We start from the raw sequence: 19,848 nt of genomic DNA on the forward strand, positions 1-19,848 counted from the left end.
TAAAACCTCTGAACTCTTTCTGGTTTAATGATCTCTTTACTATAACAGGGAATACTGCAAGTGTGGTCTCACCAACATATTGTGTAACTGGCAGAATAGAACAGACGCAATGGGCTGAATAGCCTAATTTTGCTCCCTTGCTTTAGTCTCATGGTCTGAACTGCAACATAACATTCAGCATAAAGTCTGGAGGCAAGAGACAAACAAGAAGAAAGAACGGATGATCAGGGCAGTCCTTCCCAATGTGGTGTTCTGGCATTAGGGTCATCATAGCATTAGTGGAACTGAGTTTCTGTGGCACACATTTTCAAAAGGCCAGGGGCAGTAATGACAGTATCATGCACTAAGGTCCACAATACAGGAATGCTAATTCTTCAGAGACAGAAGTGCAGTACAACAAAAACAAAATGAACTGAGACAGTATGTGACCAACACATTAATATCTGCTTGCTGCAGCAATCAAATCTCTTGAACCTGAAAATGTAACTCAGTTTATCTCCCCATGAATGCTACCTGGCCACCTAACTATTTCCGGCCTTTTCCATTTTTATTTCGAATTTCTGGTATTGCAGTCTTTTGCTTTTTGATGTTGTTTAAATTATTTTTCTGCATTGTCACCCTATTGGACCGCTTTCTTCTAATAATTCCCTCACTGAATGTCATTTCTTTTTTTTTCCTAGCAGATACCTGCCTGCTTCCTACAACTGCCCTAAAATTTATACCTGAAGCTTCAGATTTTCTCAGAACCATTAAGAACATAAGACCATAAAATATAGGAGAGGAATTAGGCCATTTGACCCATGGAGTCAGCTCCACAGTTTCATCTTGGCTGATCCAATTTTCCTCTCAGCCCTAACCTCTTGCCTTCTCCTTGTATACCTTTATACCCTGACCAATCAAAAATCTATTAATCTCTGCTTTAATTATACTAAAGACTTGGCCTCCACAGCTGCCTGTGGCAAAGAATTCCACAGATTCACCTCTCTCTCTGGCTAACAAAATTCCTCATCAACTCTGTTCAAAAAGGAGGATGAACTCAAGTTTCTATTTGTTAATCCAGGTTTCTGAGGCTGTGTCCTCTGATTTTAGATTATAGCATGAACAGAATCAGTCCCAACACAGACCACTGTTGAACACCACTAGTCACGAGCAGCCAATCATTGTAAACATCCTCTCCACATCCATTGTATCAAGGCTTTTCACCATTTGATAAGTTTCAAAGAGCTCACCCCTCATTCTTTGGAATTCTAGTGAAACAGGCTCAGAGCCAGCAGACACTCTTCATATGACAAGCCATTCAATCCTGGAAACATTTTTGTTAACCTCTTTTGAACCCTCTCCAGTTTCAGCACATCCTTTCTAAGATACAAGGCCCAAAACTGCTCACAATACTCCAAGTGAGGCCTCACTAGTTTTATGAAGTTTCAAAGTTGCTCTTATATTGTAGTCCTTTTAAAATGCATGCTACCATTATATTTACCTTCCTCACCACACACTCAACCTGCAAATTAATCTTTAGGGAATCCTGCACAAGGACTCCCAAGCCCTTTGCACTTCAGTTTTTCATATTTCCTCTCCATTCAGAAAACAGTCAACTCTTTTAGTTCTTCTGCCAAAGTGCATGACCATATACTTCCCAAGATTGTATTCCATCTACTGTTTCTTTGCCCATCCTCCTAATCCCTCTGTAGCCTCTTTACTTCCTCAAAACTACCTGCCCCTCCACCTGTCTTCACATAGTCAGCAAACTTTGCAACAAAGCCAAAAATTGCATCATCCAAATCATTGACATATAATGTGAAAAGAATCGGTTCCAACACAGACCCCTGTGGTAAACCACTAGTCACCAGCAGCCAACCACCATAGGAAACATCTTATTCCCACTCTCTGTCTCTTGCCAATCAGCCACTGCTTTATCCATGGTAGAATCTTTTCTATAATCACATGGGCTTGTAGATTGTTAAGCAGCCTCATGTGTTTCACCTTGTCAAAGGCCTTCTGAAAATCCACAACATTCTCCTTTGTCTATCTTGCTTGTTATTTCTTCAAAGAATTCCAACAGATTTGTCGGGGAAGATTTTCCCTTGAGGAAACCATGCCGACTATGGTTTATTTTATCATGCGCATCCAAGAATCCTGAGACCTCATCCTTAATAGTCAACACCAACATCTTCCAAACTGGCCTGCATTTTCTGTTCTTCTGCCTCTCTCCTTTCTTGAAGAGTGGGGTGACATTTGCAATGTTCCAGTCTTCCAGAACCACTCCCAGAATCTAGTAATTCTTGAAAGATCATTCCTAATGCTTCCAGAATTTCTTCAGCCACCTCTTTCATAATCCTGGGATGTAGTCCACCTGGTCCAGGTGACTTAACTACTTTCAGACCTTTCAGTTTCCCAAGAACCTTCTCTCTAGTAATCGTAACTTTATGCACTTTATGACACTTAGGTTCCATTAGTTAGTTAAAGTGCTGACACATTGGTTAAGTTAATGGTCTGATAACCCAGAAGCCTGGATTAACGATTTAGAAACCTGAGCTCAACCTACACATGGCAGCCATAGAACTTAAATTTGGTTACCACTCTGCTATTTAAAAAAGATTAGTAATGAAGTTCACAAAATAATGTGCTCTTATAGAAACCTTTTTGATTCGTTACTATCCTTCAGAGCAGGATGTTTGTCATCCCTACCTGGTCTGCTCTTTATTTAACTCCAGATCCACAAACATCATCGTCTCCGAAATGGACAGCAGGCCACTAGGCTCAGGCACAGTTAGAGGTGGGCCTGGCTAATGATGTTGACATCCTGTAAATAAAAATGTAAAAATGTAAAGGTGTACCCCATTTTAAAAGTCATGGATACTTCCAGAAATGTAGGTGTACAAGTGGAATGTCACTTTCCACTACCTCAGTCATTTTTAAAGATGACCCATATCATGAATTATGACAGATTTTTCAATATTAAACTCAATCTCATATGAAAATGTAATGAATGCTCATTCTCTCATTCCAACAGTGACAGATCCCTGACAAATTTTTCCTCCCTTTGCAGCCTGGTCAAATTTTAGCAATTTTACTGTAGAATGACTTAGAGATTACATCACTCAGCAGAAATTAAGACTTTGATGTGATTCCAATGTTTTATGGTTCACAATACATTGCAGACTGTTTATTTATTGAACCATATGAAAATTTACCCTTTTTGGTTGGCCAGCCTTTGAAGACCCTGACCTGGAGTTACACACTGACTTTGGTTCTTTGCAGGAATGGGAATTGCTCTTGGGGTTTCACAACTGGCCATTACCGACATGCCAAGGATGTGAACAAAGAGCTTAGATCACCTTTGAAGGCTTGGGATCTCATGCCTCTGCAGACAGGCAGATCAAATGTCAGTGTCCCGGCAGGAGATCAGTGTGTCGTGGGAGTTGGAAGATCTTTGGCTGTGTGCCCACTGACCCGACATCTTTGGGCAGAACTCTGAAAAGGCGACGCCACGGACTTTTAATATCGTAAACCAGCAAGTTGTTTGTTATGTCTCCCCTTTTGTTGTGAAATGTAGACACCCCTTTCTCCCTTATTAGGGAGAGAGAGCCTGTGGTATATTGAATACTGGGTGAATGAGTAGTTTTGGGGTACTGCAAGTCTGTGTCTTTGCTGTTACTTTGCTGCACACTTGAGTGCTCAGTGGTGGGTGCCAATGCTTTTGTTCGCTGGTGGGGGGTATTGTTGCTTTGCTGCTGCTTATGCATGGGAAGGAGGAGAGCTGGGGGAATGGGGTAACTTGGGTTTCTAACATGTAACTGTCATTCAATCTTCGGGGGCACTCCTCTGTTTTCATGGATGGGTGCAAAGAAAAAGCATTCCAAGATGTATATTGAATACATTTCTGACATTAAATGTACCTTTGAAACCAATTTAGTCCATGTGGGTTTAGCTTCTTTACTTTCATTACTGCTAATGTAACCTCCATAGTATATCTTTAAATTCTAAAAGAGCTCTAAATAAAATTCATACTGGAAATAACTAAATAGGCTAGACATCTGCAGCTCACTTTGTCACTTCAAAACTCCTTTAGGGAACTTACCCTGAGTAATCTATTAAACATTAAAATGAATCAAACAGCAGGTATTATGATGTCATGGAAAATTAAATGAATTAAAGTGCTATTCTTGGAGCAGACATTAATTGACTTTCAATTCTCTTTGTAGAAAATTTATATCAACATTAAATAAAATTTGTGCTGGCAGAGTGTGCCTACAGTGAAAACATTGGTTCCTTAGTTAAGTTTCTATTTAATCATCGTCTTGTATCAGTTGGAGAGAGGTTTCTGTCTCGAATCTGTTCATGGATACCACCAGTGACATCATCTCTGACAGTTTCTATACTCCATTTTGCCATCACATCTCATTTGGTTTTGCTGAATGCAGGGTCTGTTGCTCAAAACAATGTTGTCATTGTACTGCAGTTAGAATTCTATACTGCCAGCAATATCTAAGAGTATGTAATCTCATTCACTATCATTTTTTCTCCCACAACTTTAGCTGTCAAGAGGGAATTGTTTCATATTGATGCACGTTCTGAAATAGTTCTACGTAAAATGTTTTATAAATATCAGTCCTTCACATTCATTATTCAAGGATTTGAATTTGTTATCCCTAACTTTTTCAGTATTCAACTTGCCTGGTTTATGATGACACTATTATTTCATGTAATTTTAAATGCCCTTTTTTCCCTTGAATTAACAAGATACTTCAATTATCACTGTTGTTCCAGGTTTCACGTTGTTAATTTGTGAGACTAAATGCACCGTAAAAGTAATGTGCCTTATAAAAAAGTAATTTCAGCACCATCTACAGCTCCATCTCAGACACAGCATGCCAATATTTCTGTTGTATTTATGTACCCTGGGCACATTGACGTCTATAATTTTATATTAACAATGAAATTAGAATTTCTATTCTAAATGAAATCTATTTAAAGGATATATTACTTATATATACAGGAAGTAAACATTGGCACTTTAAATTCACTATAATTTTTAAAAACTAATCATTTTAACTGTTTATGATATTAGTCATAAGAACTTGGTTGTAACCAGCTGTAATGATACATCCAAGTCTTCCACCAGTCAATATAAAGTTACAGAATGTTGTATTACAGTGATGATACAAAACTTAGCACTGTAACATAAATGATGATACAAATCACCAACTGTAGTTTGTTTATACACACAGAACAGTGCTATTGGATGCTTGCCTAAGTAGATGCCGTCATTGTCACTTGAATGCATCTCTCAGATTTACACAATGTATGGGTGGACTGAATACTCTGTTTACATATCTAACACAGTGGTGTTATTCTCATTTACAGCCTTTGGGAAAGTTTAAAATGATTAGGGATTCAAGTCAATTCAAGTCATTTATTTTCCTTTAACTACCATGTACATGCATATTGTCATGCGAGACGTTTCTCCGAACCAGGATGTAAAGCACAGTAGTACATATAGCATGTATACAGGTGTCCCCCACTTTATGAATGTTCACTTTATGCCACTTTGCTTTTACAAAAGACCTACATTAATAACCTGTTTTTGCATTACAAAGAGGATTTGCTTTTACGAAAATTTTTCCCATATAAATTAATGGTTTTTTGCCTCATGCCATTTCGGCTTAAGAAAGGTTTCATAGGAACTCTCTACCTTTGTAAAGGGGGAACACCTGTAACACACAATAACTTAGGTCAGACTCTACAGATGAATTATGCATACTGTAATCTTTAACAAATGATCACACTTAAGTTTACATTACCAGGAGTGTTTTAAGGCATTTTTAATGCTACAGCAAACAATTATTTTGAAGCAACTTTGTGCAATATAAATCCATGAAATCCACAATTTTCTTGACAGTACAGACTATCTCCTGGGCCAGATATCTTTGATTTCAATCTGATGATTTGTATTTGAATTATTGTCCAGATTTTCAGAGGTTTGGTTCCCACTTTTCAACCATTAAAGATCCAAATTTAATCAAATTCATTTCACAGTGGAGAAGACAAAAGACAACAGATGCAAATTCTGTAACGATCAGCACTACATCCTCCATAAAAGATCCCATCATCATGCCCTTTTCTCATTGCTGCACCAGGCAGGAGATGCAGGAGCCTGAAGACCCACACCACAAGGTTCAACAACAGCTTTTCCTTAGTGCTTTCAAATTCTTGAACCAACTTGTGAAACTCTAATACCGCTTCAGACTACACATCAATTTTCTCTCCCTCAAGTTGCACTAATGTCCTTGTGTTTATTTTTGTCATGTAAATTATGTACACTTTATGTTAATTTATGTAGGTCATGTTTATAATATATTGTGTTGCTACAGCACAAAAGAACATTTTTTGTGGAATTCATGCCCTTTTTATGTATCCCCATGACAATTAATTTGAAGCTGAACTACAGCAATATTTACTAAAATGTCACAAGGTGTGTGGGTGTGTGACAGGAATGACTCAATGGAGCAGCAGAAGTATTTTGATTACTTTGTATGGAAGGGTTGAAAGGAAAATGTGAGGGATAATGTAGACTTGTGTTTTTCCTGCTTTTACCTGATGCATACTAATCAAAATGTTACAAAGGCACCACAATTGTTTTCAGAATACAGTTTATACCACATATTTTTGTGTTAGCACCAATCTAGTACAGATACTGTGTGCTCAGAATGTTCCCAGACAGTGAAATATAGTTGCAAAATTGCCAATCTTTTATAAAAACTGTCCTCCCTTGCATAATATGCAGCTACCAATGTAGCCCTTTCACAGAATATAACATGCCAAGGATTTCACAAGAGCATTGCCACACAAAATTTCTAACTGAATTTATAGGGAGTTACAAGAGAGGACGAAAAGTGAGGTTTAAGGAATTGTCTTGAAGATGCAAAGTGAGCAAGAGGCGGGTGATATTCAGGGAGGAAATCTCAGCGGTAAATTCGACTCCAGAAGTGATCGACGAATTGAAAGTCAGCGATATAGATCAAAACCGGAAGAGCACTGAGATCCGTCCCAGAGACTTGCACCGCTGGTAGAAACTTCAGGCACGTACGTGAACACAATGGAAACATTGGTGACGTTTAAACGACGAGTTGGAAGAGCAGGGCTGATTGGATTTGGCATGAGTGTTTTGGACGAGTGACGTTTATGAATGAGGAGGAATGGAGGCCGGCTAAGAATGGTTGGAGTTTGCAAGTCTGGAGATAATAAAGCCAAAAAGATCTAACCGAAGAAGAGCTGTCCCTGGAGATATATTGAATATCCTGATTAATCAATATCCTGATAGAGATCAAAAATATGATAGATGTCTCTACCTGCTGGACAACCTATGTATGTATACGATCGCGGGGAAAACCACTGAAAACTAAGTACAGTACGACACAGAGGTGCCAACTTCACCCTGTCCGCAATAGCCGGCTATATTAATGCAGCTTAATTTCTTTCACCTCCTTTGCTCTATTTTAAACCCGGTTACTAGAAGAATCACCAATCAAGCCATAAAACTAAAACACAGACGCGAGAAACTCTGCAGATGCGAGAAATCCAAACACCCACAAAATGCCGGAGGAACTCAGCCGGCCGGACAGCATCTGTGGAGAAGAGTAGTCGACGTTTCGGGCCGAGACCCTTCACCAGTCCTTCTGAAGGGTCTCGGCCCGAAACGTCGACTCTACTTCTTCCCACAGATGCTGCCTGGCCTGCAGAGTTCCTCCAACATTCTGTGGGTTGCCTGTAGCTAAAAATTGTTCTGGAAGAAATTCGCATTTCTGTTCTTCTTTTGCCGCACAAAGGAGACAATGTAGAGGTCAGAATTGATTTGTGCTCGGCAGTAATTAAGATCTGTATTTAAAGAGCGTTTTTATTTCGTTTTATGGCATGACTCTTTCGTTACTGCTGTCTCAACTTTCGCAGTTACTAGTATGAACAGCACACTCTTACTGTTATATCTGCAGGAATTCTGCGTAAAATTACATCCATATGTTGCACACAGATCTGATGATAGGAAACTTTAATCTCGGCACACCCAGCTTTAGCAACAGGGGTCGTTTACAAACAAGGTTAGTAACTAAGGAGGGACACCATGGAAATGGCAAGAAGTTTGGGAAATACGGAGACAAGTTGCAAAAATCGGAACCTACCCTCGATGATAAATTGCACGGCATGAAAAAGATCCACCGACTGAAACCAGAGGTTGATGGGTAATTCGGTCCTGTTTCCTCCAGCAAGCTAAACTCAGGCACGTTTCAAATATCTTTGATGAAAACTCCCTTCCCGGCCACCTCCCGATTCAACTCTACTTTCCCAAGCTTGCTTTGCACGGGCTGCATTGCAGAGGACGATTGGACCCCATCAAAGTTGTAGCCGCTCCGTCGCTCGCCTCTCTGCCTGGTTGCCAGAGAGTGCTCGTTGAAACGCGAGCGCGGCGCATCCCCAACTGTTCGCAGAGGTTGTCCTAGAAACTCGGGCTGTGGCCGCTCACAAGAATAGGGGTGGATCACAGGATCGTCCCCCCAGCGCATGTCACACAGAGAATGGTGCTGGATTTTCTCAGCCGTTCGCCGGAGAATCCAGCAACAACGCATCGGCGTGTTTATTTGTTTGTAAGAGTAACCAAGCACTGAAACAAGCGACTCCGTCAAAGAAGTATCCATCTTAATCCTATTAACCAACTCTTGGCCCATAGCTTTCTATTCCATGATATTTCACCGCCTATTTTTTGAATGTTATTCGAGTTCCTCCCCCCTCCCCCCCGGTGAGAAAACTCTTCCGCAGATCGGCTTATCTGGTCTTAAAACACCTGCGGTATGGGGGTAAAGTTTAAAAGACGTGGATTCCAAATGCTGGAATCTGGAACAAAAATTAAACCGCAGGAAGAATCAGCAGATCGGGTGGTATCTGTAGTGCGAAAGGGATGGCCAATTATTCTGGCTGAGCTCCTACACCAGATTTGAGAGTGCAGAGCGAAGATAACCAGTTTAAAGAGGTGAGGAGCCAGCGGCTCCAAATAGATTGAACCAAATGGGGAGAGGTTCTGGGCAGAATCAGAACCAGGTTAAATATCACCGGCAAAGGTCGTGAAATTTGTCAACTTGTAACGAATTACAGTATTAATATATATTAAATAGTTAAAGTAGTGCAAAAATAATAAAATAGTGAGGTGGTATTCGTGGGTTCAATGTGGTTCTCAGTCTGGTTCAAATCGACCAGATTGGGGAGGGGGTAGGAAAGAGCAGTGTTGAGACAAAGTGTGGTAACTGATGGGTGGAAACAAACAGAGAGAGATAACAGGCACATGTTGCAATGAGTGACTGAAGTGAACCCAAGTGCAGGACACAGGCACGGAGATTGAGATGCTTATGCGGACGTGAACGTTGAACAGCAACCAGGAGAGATCTTGAGATGGAGCTTCATAGATAAACCTTGAAACTGGAGCAAAACTTAGAAGACATGGTCTTAAGCAGCCGGGAACTGTTAGTCACCACACAGGCAAAACCAACGATCTGGTGACTAGTGGTTGTGACGTCGGGGTTCTTATGCTGCCAGTCTTGATAGAAACCAGGTGTGCCATCATCAGAGAGAATTAGAAGCAATTGGGAAATTAACGGTTAGAATGGTGGCACAAGCAAAGGAAATTAGGAGCGAGATAGGGAATTAATGATCGGGACTGTGACAGCACATGGAACTGGGTGAGGGAAGTAGATAGGAAAGGTGAACCAAGAAATAAGAAACCCTGGTTGTCGGGGAGGTGTAAAAGGGTAAACAAGGGCAGAGAGAATGTGAATGGACTTGTGGGAATGGGTAAGGAGTACAGAGGGTGTTGGCTATCTTAAACTGGAAAATACAATGTCTGCAGCACAGTGCTTGGGTTTTCCAAGTGGAATATGAAGTGCTGTGCATTTGTTTGTGTTTGGCCTCAGCAGGACACTGGAGAAGGCTGAGAATTGACAGTCAACATGGGGATAAGAAAGGGAGTTAAGATGGCATTCAACCAGAAGCTCAAGATAATGGTTGAGAATGGAGTGCAGATGGTTTCACTAGAAGTTCACCTAGTCTATTAGTCTTGATGTAGAGGAGCTTACATCACAAGCACATAATACAGTAGACTAGGTTGAAAGAGGAGCACAAGTTCTCGCATGGTAAGGCTTTTTAGAAACTTGAATGGTGGTAAGGAATGTAGTGTAGAGACGTATTGCTCCTTCTATGGAAAGTGCTAGGTGACTGTGGTCAGGTGTATAGTAGGTCAGGCATTTAATATCCTATTGCCCTTCTACATCACATGACCAGTAGAACAACTTACAAACACAGAAAATCAGAGCAGGAGTAAACAAAGCCTGCTCTTTGGTTCAATATCATCACAACAGAATATCCAAGTTCAGTACCAGTTTCTGCTTTCTCCCCATACTCCTTGATCCCTTTAGACCTACAAACCTCATGAAGTGACTTGGAAAAGTTTGTATTATTATTAAAGTGTGGGCTTAAGATCTTTCTGTTATCAGGTAGTTCACTGGAATCATTATCTTGTAACATTTAAATCAACCAAATTTTTAAAAATTAAACTATTCAGAAAAATAGTTGGAATTATTTGTGAGAAGTGCTGTCAATGTTTTGGGCCGAGACCCTTTGTCAGGACCTCTCCCGAATGTCGACAGCGCTTCTTACTATAGATGCTGCCTGGCCTGCTGTGTTCCACCAGCATTTTGTGTGTGTTGTTGTTTGAATTTCCAGCATCTGCAGATTTCCAATTATTTGTGACCATTTGCCTTGAGAAAAAAAAAGATCTTTTAATATCCTGAATATATGACTCATGTTCTAAGAAATCAACACTATGTCATTCAGCAACTTTATTTCCAAGACATTTGCTCCCAGTTCATTACATTCTCTGTAAGATAAATTTATATAGCTTAACTTTTGCTTATTTCCTTGGTGGAATCTATATATGATGATGGTGCAACCAAACAACAAGAGATTAATGGACAGGATTGATGATGAGTGTTCCATAGTAGTGGAGGTGGGAATACTGCCAATGCATCTGTCTCTGCGGATCCATCAAAAAATTCTTTCTGTTAGACTATTTGAGATTTACTACAGAACAAGAAAAGAGCAAAATCATTTTGGTTTAGACCAGGTGATCCCAACCTGTTTTGTACCATGGACCAATACTATTACGGGATCTGTAGACCCCAAAATGGGAACCCCTGGCTTAGACCATACCACATCACATATAGACTACACAATGAGCCACTGAAGAGCTAAACCAACCTTTAAAATCAACCATTCAAATTCAGGTCAATTAGTCATCCAGCTCTACTTCAAAATGGTACTTGACTGAATATTAACAAACTGAAAAGATGCCATTGAATAATAGGACAGAAAATAGGGATCTGAATCCTTTACCTGATACATGGCTACTTGCTCTTCCTTTCTGGTCATCTGTTTTTAAAAAATGGCCTTTCTGGCAAAAAAAAAGGGGAATGATATACTGAAACTGTGAGCTTTTAGTATACACTGTAGTGTAGTAACTTTACATTTGTAAGCAGTAAATACAAAATCTAGCTGTCTTTTAAATTAATATACCCATAAGTGCAACAAAGAAGAAAGCACAGCAGTGTAAATTCTTCCTTAGGAGTTTATGAAGATACAATCTTAAGGAGCAGAATTAGACCATTTGGCCCATCAAGTCTGCTCCGCAATTCAATCATGATTGATTCTTTTCTCTCCTCTTCAGCCCCACTCCCCAGCCTTCTCCTGTAACCTTTGATGCCATGTCCAATCAAGAACCTATCAACTCTGCCTTAAATACACCCAACGAACTGGCCTTCACATCTGCCGGTGGTAATAAATTCCACAAATACACCACCCTCTGTCTAAAGAAATTTCTTTGCATCACTGTTTTGAAAGGGCACCCCTCTATCCTGAGGCTGTGCCCTCTCATCCTAAATTCGTCCACCATGGGAAACATCCTTTCCACATCTACTCTGTCTAGACCTTTCAACATTCAAAAGGTTTCAATGAGATCCCCCCTCATCCTTCTAAATTCCCGTGAGTACAGACGCAGAGCTATCAAATGTTCCTCATATGATAAACCTGTCATTCCCGGAATTATCCTCGTGAACTTCCTCTGAACCCTCTCCAATGCCAGCACATATTTACTTAGATGAGGAGCCCAAAACTGTTCACAATACTCAAGGAGAGTTCTCAACAGTGCCTTATACAGCCTCAGCATCACATACTTGCTCTTGAAATGAATGCTAATGTTGCATTTGCCTTCCTCACCACCAACTCTACCTGCAAGTTAACCTTTAGGGTGTTCTGCACAAGGACTCCCAAGTCTCTTTGCATCTCAGATTTTTTGTATTTTCTCCCCATTTAGAAAGTAGTCTGCACATTTATTTCTTCCAGCAAAATGCATGACCATGCATCTTACAACATTGTATTTCATTTGCCACTCTCGTGCTCATTAATCTAAGTCCTTCTGCAACCTACCCATTTCCTTAACGCTACCTGCCCCTCTACCAATCTTCGTATCATCTGCAAACTCTCATGGGACCTGCTCTTGGAGTTTCATAACTGCCTGTTGGGGCTCTGGAAATGGGCGGATCAAAGGTCGATGTCATGGCAGGAGACCTGTGTGTCGTTGAGGGATTTGGAATATTTATGGCTGTGTGCCCTGAAACTTTGAGCACAGAGCTTGGAAAAAGCGATGTAATGGACTTTTATTATTGTAAACCAATGAGTCATTTGATATGTCTCCCTGCTTGCTGTGAAAACGGAGACACCTCTTTCTCCCTTATTAGGGAGAGAGAAAGCTGTGCTATGTCGAATGCAGGGTGAACAATGTAGTCTTTGGGGTAACTGCAAGTCTATCTTTACTGTTGCTTTGCTCATGCTTGAGTGCACTGTAACCGGTGCTGATGCTTTTTTTGGAGGGGGTGGGGGGGTTTTGTTGCTTACTGCTGCTTATGTGCCAGAAAGAGGGGAGCCAGGGGGTACTTTGGAGTTCTAACATTTAACTGTCGTTCATTCTTTAGGGCACTCCTCTGTTTTCATGGATGGATGCGAAGAAAAAGTGTTTCAGGATATATATTGTATACATTTTTCTGATATTACTTTGTAAATGTACCTTTGAAATTTTGAAAACTTGGCCACAAAGCCATCTATTCCATCATCTATATCATTGATAAATACTATAAAAAAAAGCGGTCCCAACACCGTCACCTGTGGAACATCACTGGCAGCCAACCAGAAAAGGATCCTTTTATTCCCACTTGCTGCCTCCTACCAATTATCCAAAGCTCTAACCATGCCAGTAACTTTCTTATAATGCCATGTAACTAGGTAAGTAGCCTCATGCATGGCACCTTGTCAAAGGCCTTCTGAAAGTCCAAATATACAACATCCACTACATCCCCTTTATCTCTCCTATGTGAAATCTCCTCAAAGAATTCCAACAATTTTGTCAGGCAAGATTTTCCCTTAAGGAAACTATGTCCTATATAGTCCCATGTCACCATGTAATCCATAACCTCATCTTTAACAATTAACTTCAACATTTTCCCAACCGCTGAGGTCAGGCTAACTGGTCTACAATTACCTTTCAGCTGCCTTCCTCCTTTCTTAAGGAGTGAAGTGACCTTTGCAATTTGCCAGTCCTCTGGCACCATGCCAGAGTCCAATGATTTTTGGAAGATCAGTACTAATGCCTCAACAATCTCTACCCCTACCCCCTTCAGAACCTTAGGATACAGTTCATTAGGTCCAGGTGACTTATGTACCCTTCCGTCTTTCAGCTTTTGAGCACTTTCTCCCTTGTAACAGTAGCTGTACTCACTTCTCTTCCTTCACGCCCTTCAAAATCTGGCACACTGTGAGTGTCTTCCACAGTGAAGACTAATGCAAAATATTCATTTAGCTCATCCACCATCTCCTTGGCCCCCATTATTTCTCTGGTCTCATTTTCTAACATTCCTATATCCACTCTTATCTCTCTTTTAATTTTTACATACTTGAAAAAGCTTTTACTATCCACTTTGGTATTGTTTGCTAGCTTGCTTTCATACATCATCTTTTCCCTTCTAATGATTTTTTTAGAATCAGCATGATATCAAAAGTGTTGACAAAACTTCTCTTAGGGGTATGGTGGAGAGTACATTGACTGGCTGCATCATGGACTGGTATAGAAACACCAATGCCCTTGAACAGAAAATTCTACACAAAGTAATGGATAAGGCCCAGTCCATCACAGGTAAAACCCTCTCCTCATTCAGCACATCCACATGAAGCATTGTCGCAGGACAGTAGTATCCATCATCAGGCTCCCCCACCATCCAGAATAGGTTCTCTTCTCATTGCTCCTATCAGGAGGAAAGTACAGGAGCCTTATACTCACACTGCCAGGTTCAGTAACAGTTATTACCCCTCAACCATCAGGCTCTTGAACCACCGGGGATAACTTCACTTTGCCCCAGCACTGAAATCTTTCCACAACCTATGGACTCACTTTTAAGGACTCTTCATCTCATTTTCTCAATATTCATTTAATATTACTATGTCTTTCTTTTTTTATTTGCACAGTTTGTTGTCTTTTGCACACTAGTTGAACACTCAAGTTGATGCGATCTTTCATTGATTCTTTTATGATTATTATTCTACTATGGATTTATTGAGCAGACCCTCATGAAAATGAATCTCAGGGCTGTATATGGTGATATACAGATACTTTGATCATAACTTTACTTTGAACTTTGAATCCATTAGTTATAAAAATGACAAATGAAGGAGGATTTTGGCAGTTTGAAACTACAAGGCTGTGAACAACAAGGATATGAGTTTGATGTGAAGAGGAAGGAAAGGCCAACATTTAATGCAAATGCCAGCTTCTATGAATATATTGAACTGAGTATTTTATGCTTAGATTTTTTTAACATGCAAAAGGAATATACTTTGCATTCTACATTGTGATTTGGTGATTGTGCAAATAATAATAGAAATCTATTCAATCGTGCATCACAAACGTAGCAACATATTGGTTTATTTAATAACAGAAAAATACATACTGTACAGATTGATAGTTAAAATAAACAATGGGACAAAATCTGGAGATTTTTGGTATTGTTTAAAAATATTGATGCAAGAATTGTAAGAACACTGGGTTCCATATTCTTACAATAAGAGGCAAGGATGAATTCTTAGTGCACTTAACTCCTTACCAACTAAGGGGCATTATATCTTTGGGAGACAATAACCAATAAATTTCCTTCTAAGTTTATATTACATCAAATATTTCAGAGTCTTTACCTATTCTCATTACCATCATCCTATCAAATCGTGCACTAACAAGTGAAAGAATGAATTAACCCTTTCAAGGACAATTGATTACAGCCTTAGAATTATACTTAGCAGCTATTAAATATCAAACGTGCAGATAATGAAAAGGTAGAATTAAATAAGAAGTAAATAACAGAGGTTAGAAACAAAAACTTGGCACAATAATATTAACTACCTGGGTAGTTAATGTACTGTACAGTTAAAATGTATGAGATTGATCCAAGTTTATGGGATTAATTTAGGATGAAATATCTTAGCATCTTACACAAGTTAGACATGTTGTCATTGGAGATATTTCCAGGAGGTATATGACATTGTTCTGAAGAATAGCATAATGAATGGGCTACTGTCTTACTGGGAAAGGTGCTGTTAATCTTTTGATATTCCACAATCATAAATCTTTGACTACAGAGAATTAACCTGCTGCTTTAGCAGCTGCATTTGGGCCAGATGGTTTCAAATTTCACCTCTATTGGCAAGGAAGTGTGTGCATTTGTGCATCACATTTGTATCTGCCCACTTTTGGTTGGTTAACTAGTCATCAATTGCAAATGATCTGCAGTATGTGCCAATAGTACACTTCCCACATGCCACTTGCATGTGGGATGACATTAATCTCTTTGACCAGTTTTTTGTTTCACGTGTTAGCTTGGAAATTAGGTCACATTGTTTTGGCCACTCAATGCACATCAACGCTCTCAACATACCTACTCCCCAGGCTGCAGTGTTATTTATAAGAACATTCTGGAACATGTTCTAGTTCAGCTAAGCAGTTTCCATTTAGTGCACAATTTGGAGAAGTGAAAGACCTGCTTGAATTCAAGTTTGGGAATAAAGTTCCCAGAACTGTGATCTTGAGGTAGCAGGCCAATGTCTAGGGGGTGAGTTTTGGGTGTGTGTGCCTGTTGGGGGGGGTGGGGGGGGGAATGCAGTTGCAGATATTGAAGCCAGCAGACTGGGCTTGGAAGTGGGGAGTAGTTGGCATCATGCCTGGCAGTGTTGTCTTAGTGGATGCACACATAAAATGCAAGAGCAATGCTGTTAAATGTTTTGCAGAGTATGGGTAGGTTAAACAAAATTGAAATCCTAGATTATTTAGATTCTGCCCCTGCACCAGGGAACTCATTAAAAGACCACAAAATGCATGTGTTGGTAATAACATCTCCACTTTGCTGACAATCAATATTGATGTACCTCAGGGTTCTGTGCTTAGCCCACTGTTCTACTCTCTCTACACCCATGACTATGTGGCTAGGCACTGGTCAAATGCCATCTGATGATACAACCATTGTTGGCAGAATCTCAGAAACTGATGAGGGGGCACACAGGAGTGAGATATACCAGCTAGGTGAGTGGTGTCATAGCAACAACTTTGTACTCAACGTTAGTTGAGGACCTCAGAAAGGGTAAGAAGAGGTAACATGAACGAATCCTCATAGAGGAATCAGAAGTGGAGAAAGGAAGCAATTTCAAGGTCCTGGGTGTCAATATCTCTGAGGACCTAACCTGGCCCCAACATATTGTTGCAGCTATAAGGGAGCCAAGGTAGTGGCTATATTTCATTAGGAGTTTGAGGAGATCTAGTTTGTTACCTAAAACACTCAAAAACTTTACATAAGTACTTTGGAGAGCATTCCAACTGGCTGCATCACCATCTGGTATGGGGGTGGGGGTGGGGGGGGGTGGCTACTGCACAGAATTAAAGTAAGCTGCAGAAAGTTGTAAAATGAGTCAGCTCCATCATGGGTACTAGTCTCCATAGTCTCAAAGGCATTTTCAAGGAGTAGTGCCTCAGGAAGAAAGTGTCCATTATTAAGGAGCCTCGTCATCCAGGACATGCCGTCTTCTCATTGTTGCCATCAGGAAGGAGGTACAGAAGCCTGAAGACTCACACGCAACAATTCAGGAACAGCTTCTTCCCCTCTGCCATCTGATTTCTGAATGGACATTGAATACATGAACACTACCTCACTACTTCTTTATGTTTTTACACCACTTATTTTAACTATTTAATATACAAATATATTTACTGTAATTAATTTTTCCTATATTTATCATGTATTGCATTGTACTGCTGCCACAAAGTTAACAAATATCAAGGGATATGATGGTATTAAACCTGATTCTGAAATTCACCACTTCAACTTGAGGCCCTAAACCTTTGTTCTAAACCTCTAGATTGCCGCACTTATAATTTAACTGCATTTCTAAATCAATTCATATTTCACAAATTCAAATGGGAGAATTTTTAATAGTAGCCAATAGTTGAAATGGAGACAGTAAAGATTAAATCAGTGTGTGAAATGTTGTTTCCCACAGACTACTTTGACTTTTTCCAAGCCGTTTAAGTGCTTGGCTAAAATAAAGCTTTATCCTTGTCACCAAGAGAAATCTTGACTTAGATCTGCAAAGTTGACACAAGTCAAAAATCATTTTCTTTAGAAGTAATTTCTCTTTTTTATGTTCTCACTCATCCATTAGAATAAAGCTGCCCATGAAGTATTACTGTTGGAGTTGATTCACTGAATTGGGTTAGGGCCATTCCCCTTTACCTTTAAAGGCAATTAGGGCTGATGGATAAATGCTGACCTTTTAATAACACACACAATATTTATGTGCCTGGTCTAACTAATGTATGGTTAATGGTGACCCTACCCCCACCCCGGCTGCCAGAATGCTACAGCGAACTCAATTTCCCTTGCCATTATGTGACTCTTGAATAGCATGAATGTTACTTGGTATTTATTAGCCTATACCTGAATGCTGTACAAGTCCTGCTGCAGATAATTAAGTACTGCTTCATTTTCTAATAAAGTATCCAAACATCAGTGATTATTCCAATTTATGACTGACATTATGGAGGAAAGAAGGTAGGTTACTAAAGAAGTAGATGAAGATGGTTCAGCCGGCCTGAAGATCTTTTACAACTTTATCCTGGAGTTAAGATACTGACACCCCCCCAACCCTCCACCTCTCAAAACAACCATGATTTTCTTCTGTTAAGTATGGTACAACTCCAGTAAACAGATGGTTTCCCCTTATACACGATAATTTCAGTTATACCAAAGATTTTTCATGTCACGTTCAGTTAATGGCAGTTTTGATGTTAACAGAATTCATTTTCATCTCACCTCTGGAATTCAGCTTTTTCATCCATGATTGGATCAGTTTTGGATTAAAGTGCTAGGACTCTAAATTTCTGATTTGATTATTTGGTTATAGGATTAGTTAGTTATATTCAGTGTTGCTTTCAATGTTTTACAGATCTGTCAATCTGTGTTGTATCTTTGGCAAGTTCAGATCTTATTTCAGCTGTATTTGGTGTTGCTCCCAGCATACACACTCCTCATTGAACCAGGACTGACCACTGGTTTGAGATGATGTTATAGTGAGGAATATGGAAGACTACATGATTGCAGATTAGTGTTATACTATTCTGCTGCTGCTGCTGATGGCCCACAATTGCTCATAGTGCCCTGTTTTGAGGTGCCTCCCAATAAGTTCATTGGTAGTGCCACAAAAGGCATTAAAGATTATCCTTGGTGTAAAGTCAGGCATTTGTCTCTACAAGGGCTAGGAGGTGTCCTTTTGCATAAGCATTTATATTTGCTTTGGAGAAATAGTTACCACAATTATTTAATGACAGTGTAATTAAATTTATATCACAGATTCTTTTATATGTTTTATCATACATTCTATCATATCATACTCTTCTTTATTCATTGTTTATATAATGCTTTTCCAATGCTAACATGTTTTATCTCAGTGATGTAATTTTCTGCACTGATTGAAAGTTGCAAAGTGCCAACTTACCTGCCTTTAACTATCTGCTTGTTTCAATTATAAAATTAGTAACAAATTGCAGAAGGAAGACATTTGGTTGATAGTTGTGTGCTAAGCAAAACATTGCTGAGGACAGAATAACAATATTCTGTGCAGCATTCATCTTCAAATCAGAAAAAAAGATCAAAGAAAGCAGTTCTGCCTACTCACATAACAAATCTCCAGTACTTTACAGTTCATTTTAGACAATGCTAAATCTCACTCAGTACACACTAATGATGAACACTTTGTTATACGCTTTTGAGTTACTGGTTAACAGAACAAACGAGCATCAGCCGAGTGGACAGTTGCTACCAATACACAGAGCAATACTTCCTGCAAATAATTAATTCTAGATTTATAGATTCTAATTTATCTCACTTTCTGTTCCTAACATATATTTGAAATATTAAAGATGCAAGAGTATGCAAAAAAATCACTGCCAGAAGTTTAAGACACTTACTTCTGACAGTCCTTCAATTAATCATTTTTTTTAATATTAAGGGTTGAGTGTTGCAAATTATTTTTCAGGTTTTCAGTATGTTAATTCAAATGTTAAATGAACATAGTTCAATCAAATAATTCAAGTGGAGTTTAAGTGAGGTGGTGGAAAAGTGGTTGTGATTATATTAAACCAGCCTTGCCTTTGTCAGTTAGGGCATT

The 19,848-nt window shown here is 39.5% G+C and overlaps 1 protein-coding gene across 1 annotated transcript in view; it reads right to left on the reverse strand.

Annotated features, from left to right (window-relative positions):
* zgc:162952 (PKc_LIMK_like_unk domain-containing protein) overlaps positions 1-8,515 on the reverse strand; it is a 151,890-nt gene extending 143,375 nt beyond the window's left edge. Inside the window, exons 1-2 of the mRNA XM_059994473.1 lie at positions 8,178-8,515; positions 2,689-2,803 (exon numbers count right to left, since the gene is read on the reverse strand). The gene's annotated coding sequence lies outside the window, so the exon portion shown is untranslated. The remainder of the gene's footprint in view (positions 1-2,688; positions 2,804-8,177) is intronic.
* Positions 8,516-19,848: the final 11,333 nt, after the last annotated feature.

This window comes from Hypanus sabinus, chromosome 18 (assembly GCF_030144855.1).
Source record: "Hypanus sabinus isolate sHypSab1 chromosome 18, sHypSab1.hap1, whole genome shotgun sequence".
NCBI classification, from domain to species: Eukaryota; Metazoa; Chordata; class Chondrichthyes; order Myliobatiformes; family Dasyatidae; genus Hypanus; species Hypanus sabinus.